This window comes from Orycteropus afer, unplaced genomic scaffold (genome assembly GCF_000298275.1).
Source record: "Orycteropus afer afer isolate SDZICR_OR568_19922 unplaced genomic scaffold, OryAfe1.0 scaffold00538, whole genome shotgun sequence".
Taxonomy (NCBI): Eukaryota; Metazoa; Chordata; class Mammalia; order Tubulidentata; family Orycteropodidae; genus Orycteropus; species Orycteropus afer.
Window position 1 is genome coordinate 945,689 of NW_006922125.1, and position 9,670 is coordinate 955,358.

At 41.8% G+C, this 9,670-nt stretch overlaps 1 protein-coding gene across 1 annotated transcript in view; it reads left to right on the top strand.

Moving 5' to 3' along the window:
* The first annotated feature begins 5,237 nt into the window (after positions 1-5,237).
* Positions 5,238-9,670, top strand: part of ENOX2 (ecto-NOX disulfide-thiol exchanger 2) — a 102,598-nt gene continuing 98,165 nt past the window's right edge. Inside the window, exon 1 of the mRNA XM_042782944.1 lies at positions 5,238-5,253. The gene's annotated coding sequence lies outside the window, so the exon portion shown is untranslated. The remainder of the gene's footprint in view (positions 5,254-9,670) is intronic.

Here is a 9,670-nt window from a genome sequence, read left to right on the forward strand (position 1 = left end):
AAGGAGTTCTGGTGGCACAATGGTTAAAGCATTAGGCTGCTAACCAAAAGGTCAGTGGTTTAAACCCACCAGCCACTCTGCAAGGAGAAAAATGAGGCAGTCTGCTTCTGTGAAGATTTACAGTCTTGGGAACCTTATGGGGCAGTTTTACTCTGTCCTGTAGGGTCGCTATGAGTTGGAATTGACTCAACAGCAGTGAGTTGGGTTGGGTTTTATGCTTCTTGATATTCTTTGCCTAAATACTAGATGAGGAAATAGGGAGTAAGTGTGATAATGTAATCCTAAAGAGTAGGGGGCCCCAGTCAACCATGCACCCTAGGCCAGGGTAACATTTTCCCTCTGGTGTCTCAGAAGACCAAGAAGCACAGGGAGAATCATAGATCGTAATCTAGAAAAGCCCAAGAGAACTGGAGCCAGAGGCCTCCTTCGTTGTTTCAGGGGGCCGACGGAGGCTGATGAATCCCTGGGACTCTTCTAGCCACTTCAAGGCTTTTAGCTGAATGTGAGCCTTGAGAGCCTGAAGACTAGTTGAGGCTGGATTCAGGAGTTCTGGAGCCCCAGTGGACAATCACCGGAAACAGACGGGTTCAAACCACTGACCTTTCAGTTAGCAGCCAAGCACTTAACCACTGTGGCACAGGGCTCCTTAAACTAAAGGAAAAACACAAAAAATCCAAACCCAGTGCCATGGAGTCGATTCCAACTCATAGTCACCTCTGTTGGGTTGCCAAGGCTGCAAATCTTTACAGTCGATTGCCTCATCTTCCTTCTGCGGAACAGCTGGTGGGTTTGAACCATTGACTTTCTGGTTAGCAGCCAAATGCCTAACCCGCTATGCCACCAGAGCTCCTTTGAGATAAAGGAAGGGAGATTAAAATCATGGTTGAGTACTTGTTCTATGCCAAATATTGGGCTTAGCATTCTTTTGACTGCAGTGATAATACACAGCTCAGTGATTAAAGTGTGGGCTCTGGAGCCAGACTGCCTAAAAATAAATTCCAACTCCAACACTGTATCTGTGACCTTGGGCAACTTCCTAACCTCTTGTGTCTCATTTTCTTTATCTGTAAAATGGGCAGTTATAATAATATTACCTAGTATTCTAATAATATGTAGGTTGTTGTAAGAATTTGATTATATACTACATGTAAAGCCCTGGTGGTACAGTGGTTGAGCACTGGGCTGCTAACTGAAGGGTTAGCTGTTCGAGCCCACCCAGTGGCTCTGCAGAAGAAAGACCTGGTGATGTGCTCCCATGAGGATTAAAAACCCACTGCCATTGAGTCAATTCCGATGCATAGCAACTCTATACGATAGAGTAGAACTGCCCCATAGGGTGTCCAAGACTGTAAATCTTTATGGAAGTATGCTACCTTGTCTTTCTCCCACAGAGCAGCTGGTGGGTTCAAACCACTAACCTTCTGGTTAGCAGCCAAGTGCCTTAACCATTGCACCACCAGAGCTCCTTCGCATGAAGATTACAGCCAAGAAAAAACTATGGGGCAGACCTACTCTGTCACGTGGGGTCGCTGCGAGTCAAAAATCAACAGCAACAACAACAACAAAGCACTAAAACAATGTTTGGCACATCATAAACATTTAACTAATAGTGGGAATCACCATCATTATCATTATCCTAAGTACCTGAAAGACAGGTATCATCTTCTACTGTAGGTGAAAAACAGGCTAAAAATTTTTGTAGAACTCACCTAAAATCACACAGCTAGTAAGTACTAAAGCCAAGATCTGATTTTAGGCTTATATGGCTTCAAGATCTATGCTCCTTCCACTATACCTTACTGCTTTCATAAATATTGGGTATATGGTGTGAGTTCCTTGGAGAGATGCCTACCAAAACCTGTGGCTTTATTCTTCGCCACTACATTCCCCTCCACCACCACTGCATCGCCATCTGGAGAGCTGGCTTGGCTCTCTAGCTTCTTATGTTTTTGTTATTAGGTGCCATCTAGTTGATTCTGACTCGTAGTGACTCCATGTCACAGAGTAGAACTGCCCCGTAGGGTTTCCTAGGAGCAAACCACTAGGTATTTTCTCCCACGGAGCCTCTGGATGGGTTCAAACCACCAATGTTCTGGATAACAGCTGAGCGTTTACCATTGCATCACCAAGACACCTACAGCCCTACCTTGAGCATCCTTTTAACTACTTCAGTACAGAGATGGCTGTCTCTAGAACCTTTTTGCTTATAGACTACAACAATGGATCTTCCAGGAAGCAGATTGGTTTGTGAAGACATCCTCTACCCTAAGTTCTCATTTGCATACCTTGGGGATCAAGCTAAAATCTTGCTCCCGCACCTCACCACACTCACAAGCCATGCATTAAGACTCTTCCCTTCCTTTTCCTTTCCCTCCCTTTGCCCCTCCCTTTTTCTTTTCCCTTCCCTTTCTTCCCCCCAAAAAGAAGATGTTGTGACATCCTAATTCCCTTAAGGGCTCTTTGATCTATCCCCTGTAACACTCATGAGCAGGTAAAGCCCCTGCTTGTCAAATAGCATCATCAGTCTTAAACCATCTGGGAGCCTTGTCTTTAAAAAGTGCCTGTCAGTTCTCTCACCCTGCATCCTGCATAATGGTGATGTAAGCTGTGGCATCACTGCTGGTGACGTCTGTGATGGTGGCAAGAGGAGGGGCTATGCCTGAGGTCTCAGCGTGTTGTTCACAAACAATGATGGATTGCTAATTTTCAAAGAAAATGAAAAGTGATTCAAAATAACACCTGTAACGCACAATATACTGCTTCATGAGCAATAAATACCAAGCTGAAAATAAAACCTTGAGCCCTAGGCTTAATGCCGACCCAAAGCATGATTTATTCTACTGTTTCCTTTCTCTTGGCCAGAGAACAGAAAACACAATGTTATTCAGTACTAAGTCACCCAACCCTGCCCTTGTGCCTTAATCGTTCACAGCAAATACTTCTTAAGTGCTACTGTATGCAAGATCCTGTGTGATGTACCCAGAGTTGGGGTTGTCTTCTGTGTTTTGTACTAGCATTTTCTAAACTTCCTCTTTCTTTCCTTTATCACCGTGTGCCTAGTGTTATCCCCAGGACCACTATCTAAACAGCATGTCTTCCATCTTCCATGTTCCATGAGACCTGGAATCCCTGGAATGACTTCAAGGAACTAACAAGTATGACTTGTTCTTGTTAGGTGCTTTCAAGTCAGTTCCAATTCGTAGCAACCCTGTGCACAACAGAACAAAATGCTGCCCGGTCCTGCACCGTCCTCACAGCTGTTGCTGTGTTTGAGCCCATTGCTGCAGCACTGTTTCAGTCCATCTCATTGAGGGGCTTCCTCTTTTTCACCGACTCTCTACTTTACCAAGCTTGATGTCCTTCTCCAGGGACTGGTCCCTCCTGATAACATGTCCAAAGCCATCCTCGCTTCTAAGGAGCATTCTGGCTGTACTTTATCTAAGACAGGTTTGTTTGGTCTTCTGGTAGTCCCTGGTACAGTCAGTATTCTTCTCCAGCACCATAACTCAAAGGCATCAATTCTTCTTCATTCTTCCTTATTCGTTGCCCAACTTTCACATGCATAGTAGGCAATTAAAAATATCATGGCTTGGATCAGGCACACCCTAGTCCTCAAAGTGACATCATTGCTTTTGAACACTTTAAAGAGGTCTTTTGCACCATCACAGTGACATGCAAACCATCACAGTATGACAGAGTGACAGACAAATGATGGATATGACTGCTATGTTTATTTTAGTAAATTTAATTACATTAAATTCTCAAATTCTAGACAGTTCCTTCTTACACATGAAAACTGTAAAAAATTATCTCCCCAGTCCCAACTTTTTTTTTGTAATTGTGGTTTTCTTATGTTATCAACATGTAAACATGGAATGTCTTGGGTATGATGTATAGAAGGAACCCTGCGAAAAATGTTTATAGATTCTTGGCGATATTGATCAGAATAGTCTTAACATCACATGAGCATAACGGAAGGGGATGTGAACATAAACTGTGGAAGTTAGGGTAGGATGCTCTTGTTGGAGATGGGAGAGGGTTGTGAAGAAACCAAAGGTGTGAGGCTTCCTCCAGTAAGAACACACTAAAGTTATCGTAATAGAGCAGAGTTGCTCACTCTCAGCGCTTGTCGACATTTGAGACCAGGTAACTGTTTGTTGTAAATGTCTGCCCTGTGCATTGTAGAATGTTTAACAGTATCCCTGGCCTCCACCCACTAGATGCAACTTCTCCTTTATTTGTGACAACTAGAAATGTCTGGGAGGCAAACATAGCCCCAGTTAAGAACCACTGCAATAGAGGACATGAGGATCACCCCACTGTATAATAGTGAGCTCTATAACCTTTCCGAAGAACTCTGGTGGCATAGTGCCTATAGTATTTGACTGCTAACCAGAAGGTTGGCGGTTCAAACCCACGAGCCACTCCACAGAAGGAATCCTGGGCAATCTACTTCCATAAAGATTTACCACCTCATAAATCCAAAGGGGGTCACTATGAGTCGGAATCAATTCAGTGGCAGTGAGTTTGGTTTTGTGATATAACCTTCCAAGCTCAAATATTCTATAACTTTATGACTCTTCTGGTTTAATATAGCACAGTGGTTAAAAGCCTAGATTTTGGAGCCAGACTGCCTGGGTTTGAATCCTAGTTCCACTACAAGCTAGCTGTATGATCTTGGACAGATTGCTTAACCTACATCTTCCTGTTATGTCATCAGTAAAATGGGGATAATGAGAGAACCTACTTCATAGGACTGTTGGGAATTTTAAATGAATGTGCATGAAGTGCCTAGAACAATGTGCGTACATAGTAAACATTATATAAATGTTAACTACTATTAATCTTATTATCATTACTATCATTAATACTATTATATGCCATTTATCTAAGTCCTGGTATTTTCCAGAAGTCTGATGTCCCACCTAGCTTTGAACTACTGTCTTCCCCCTGCAAAAATGACTAGAGGGCTAAGTCTACAGTCCAGTCCACATAATGCAAAGAGGTTGTATATGCCTGCCTCACCGCCATCGAGTCGATTCTGACTCGTAGCAACCCGGTAGGACAGAATAGAACTGCCACATAGAGTTTCCGAGACTGTAAATCTTTACAAAAGCAGACTGCCTTATCTCTCTCCCACAGAGCAGCTGATGGGTTCAAACCACCAATCTTTTGGTTGACAACCAAGCGCTTTAACCACTATGCCACCAAGGTTCCTTATATGCCTGTAGATCTATGAAATAGGCAATGCAGGTAAGCCCTACTTTGTAGAATTGCTGAGTTCTTGAAGAATTCTCTTATGTAAAAGCAAACTTACTGGCACCTACTTTGAGGTAGGCACTGTAGCATATGCAAAAGTAAATAAAGTTTATGTTCCCTGCCCTTAAGGAACTAACAAGTATGGCTGCTATATGCACATTTATTTTAGTAAATTTAATTACAGTCAATTCTCAGAGAGAAAAAGAGATGCTGACATTAATAATTTTGGAAATAACTGGAGACTATAGCTCTGGTAGCATAGTGGATAAGGCACTTGATTGCTAACCAGAAGGCTGGCGGTTCAAACCCGCCAGCCACTCCTCGGAAGGAAGATGGGGCAGTCTACTTCCGTAGTGATACTACCTCGGAAACCCAAGGAGGGGTCGCTATGAGTCGGGTCCGACTCGATGGCACACAACAACAACAAAATAACTCTAAAGACAAAACAGTCTGTACAGGGACACTCTAGTTGATAAAGTTGTTTCTTATGAGGTGCGGGTTAACAATTCTGCAACCACTATAAGCAATACTACATGTATACAGAGAATGAACAGATAAGTAAATTGATGGCCAGTGGTGAAAGCCAGGTTTGTTGTTGTTGGAGTGGTAGTTTCCAGTTACAGATAAGCAAGGGGGAATGCTGGAATGAACCATGTGCTATTAGTTGAGTGTTGGAGTATTGGTATGAACTCATGCTTAGCTTAATAAAGATTGTTTTTGTTGTTTTTATTTGCCGTCGAGTCGGCCCCGACTCATAGCGACCCCTCCTTGGGTTTCCGAGGCAGTATCACTATGGAAGTAGGATTGCCCAACCTTCCTTCCGAGGAGTGGCTGGTGGGTTTGAACCGCCAGCCGTCTGGTTAGCAGGCAAGTGTCTTAGCCACTATGCTACCAGAGCTCCCCTGTGCTACCATACACATGAATAATTTAAATGTGTTTATATACAGGTTAGTGTGCATACAGCTGTTTGCAAGCTCTGTCCACTGAAGAAAGGGCCTAGAAGCAACAACTCACCAGTAGCCAAGAGCACATTCATCACCCAGATCTTGGTTTCTAATAATGTTTTCCAATGAGTGAAAGGAACCAGAATTTCTTTGAGAAATGGCTGGTTCTAAGCCTGGGAGATGGAATAAATAAGAAGAGCCTAGAGCATTTTTAGTTCCAGAAAGTGGGTAAGTGCTTAACAAACTACAGCAAAAAAAATCCAGCCACTATGTTGGAGGTATGTCAAAGGGACAGAGGAACCAACCAAAATAGCTCTGATAGCCACAGCTAGAAAATTTTGAGCAATAAAATATGTGGAATTGGATTATAGCCCAAAGTATAAAGTAAGTATCTATGACTCCAAGCTAATATTGTAAAATGATTCATTAAATGAATGACGAATGAATGCTCACTTTTATTCTCCTCCTTGGTAGTATATACCCAAAAGAATTGAAAGCTAATGCTTGTACACCAATGTTCATTGCAGTATTCATGATAGCCAAAAGATGGAAACAACACAAGTGTCCATCAACAGATGACTGGATAAACAAAATGTGGTATATAATGCAACAGAATGTTTTCCAGCCATAAAGAGAAGTAGTTACATGCTACAATATGGATGAATATTGAAAACATTATGCTAAGGGAAATAAGCCAGGCACAAAGGGACAAATATTGTATGATTCCACTTACATGAAATATCTAGAGTAGGCAAATTCACAGAGACAGAAAGAAGATTAGAGGTTACCAGGGGCTGGAGGCAGGGAGAAAGGGGAGTTATTGTTTAATCAGTATAGTGTTTCTGTTTGGGGTGATGAAAAAGTTTCAGAAATGAATAGTGATACTGGATGCATAATACTGTTTGACTAATGCTACTAGATTATACACATAGTTAAATTGGAAAATTGTATGTTGTTTATATTTTGCCACAATAAAATAATATTTTTAATTCTATAAACAAAACAAAAAAAACCTTGCGTGTAAACCTGGACATACAAGAAAGAGAATTGTAGGAGAATAAATAGAGGAGAGTTTTTGTCTTATGAAAAGAATATTGTTGGAGAGATGGCACTACCTTACAACCCTCATTTCAAAAGAAATAAGGAAACATTGGAAATAATTAACTCCACCATAAGATAAGCGTTATCACAGAGTGTATGTGTGTTTGTGTTTGTTGTCTTCAAGATCAAATAACTTTGACAGTAATTGACTAATCAGTGAAGTATAAACAATATAAAAATAAACAGATGGCAGTGATTTGGTCGTTATAGAGGGCTATCAAGTTAACACGGCTCATCAGTTCCGAATCTTTCATTCTTTTGGTGCTAATGAGCTCTTGTTCCAGAGCGCTGCATCTTCCATCAGATGACCTAGAGGGCGCTCATTTACCATCGCTCTACAACCTCTGATCTCTCGAGAAGTTGTCACACAAGCAAAATAGCAGGACTAGCATGGCAGGACTCGATGGCACATAACAACAACAGCATGGCAGGAAGTGTTCTCCAGACTTGGGGAGGTGTTTTGAAGACCATTTGACAACTGCTAGTATTTGGCCTTCTGAATATCCTCGGCAAATGCCAATGATTGTAGGATTCATGGGGAAATGAGCAATCTCTTCCTCTGGTGACGTGGGATTACTTTGAGAAAACACTTAAAGAAGTTGCTGGATGTCCATTTTTAGTCTGGAAAGTGAATCGGGCCAGGACTTAACTTTTCCAACACTGATTCTGAACAGATGTTTAGCCCATGATGTTTTGTTAGTGTCGACTTGAAATCAAGATTGCTACCAGACAGAGCTAATCATCTGGAATTTCTCTCTGAAAGTAAAATTTTACAAGCTTGCTTATACATATGACTGTACCTACATGGAAAAAATATTATAGCTAATAAGAGCAACTGAATTATTAGTTGCGTGGATCTATCCCTGGTTGTAACTCTCAGTAAATTCCTGCATGTAAATTTAGTTGTCCTGGAGAGAGAATCAGTTTAACAATAATGCCATCGCTTTTAAGATAATTTATCATTCTGAAAAGGTATATAAATAATCCATTTGAGTGTCCATTGCATAGATTGCTTATTGTGTCCCAAATCAATGGAAGTTGATTTACTTTATTATCCATTTAAATATCCTTTGAATATGTGCTCTATACCAAACACTGAAGTAATGAGGAAACAAAGACACCTAAAACCCAGTCCTCAATCTAAAGGAGCCATGGTGGCACAGTGGTTAAGCACATGGCTGTTAACTAAAAGGTCAGCGGTTTGAACCTACTGGCTGTTCCATGGAAGAAGGATGTGGTGGGTCTGCTTCCATAAAGATTTGTAGCCTTGGAAACCCTATGGGGCAGTTCTGCTCTGTCCTACAGGGTCACTATGAGTCAGAACTGACTCGATGGCAGTAGGTTTGGTTTTTTATAGTTGGAAGAGTCAGAACCAACTGGACGGCAATGGATTGGGTTTGAGTTTGATTTGCGTTTGACCTCTGCATTCAGGTTAGCAGAGGAGAGACCCAATAAATGCAAGGCAAGGCAAGGCAATGGCAAATGCTCAGTTGTTCCTGCTTCCTGGAATGCTCTTCTACCCAGCCCTCCCTAATGACTCATTTCAGATGAATCTTTCCCAGAGAAGGCTTTCTTTGCATTCTCATCTCCTCTCCCTCCCAACCCCATACACACACAAAACTTATTCCAGCAGATTGAATCACTCTGTGTTCCCATAACACTTTACTCCTAGTTTTATTATGTTCTTGGTGTTATGTACCATCAAGTTGGACCCGACTCATAGTGACCCCTCCTTGGGTTTCCGAGGCAGTATCACTACGGAAGTAGATTGCCCCACCTTCCTTCCGAGGAGTGGCTGGGGGGTTTGAACCGCCAGCCTTCTGGTGAGCAGTCAAGTGCCTTAGGCACTATGCTACCAGACACTTATTATAATAATTTCTATTTGTTGGTTTTTATGTCTTTGCTTCTCACTATACTGTATGTTCTTCCAGAGCAGTAAATGAGTTTTGGTCCTAGTCTCTGGCATAGGACATGGCCTATAGTAAGACTCAATGCAAGTTTGGTTAGGGGGAGTGAGTGAGTGAGTGAATTAACAAATATGAAAATCAAATTCTAGACAAAATGCTGTTTGAACACATAGGAAGGAATAATTCATTCCAGTGAAGTGGCTTCACAGACGAGGTGGCATTTGAGATGACCCTTGAGAAATGAGTAAGATTTGGCAGGTGGAGGTGGATGTTGGGGGAGGGCATGGCCTTGAAGGCAGAACTTCTTCAGAAACTACATTCATTGTGGCCAAATAATGGTGTTAATTATACATTTATAAGTTCATGTAAACAAGCCTAGCAGGACCTCTACTTGCTAACATTTTAGCAGGCACTTGGAATTGCTATATATTTTGAAAGTAGTACAGCGTAGTTTAAAAA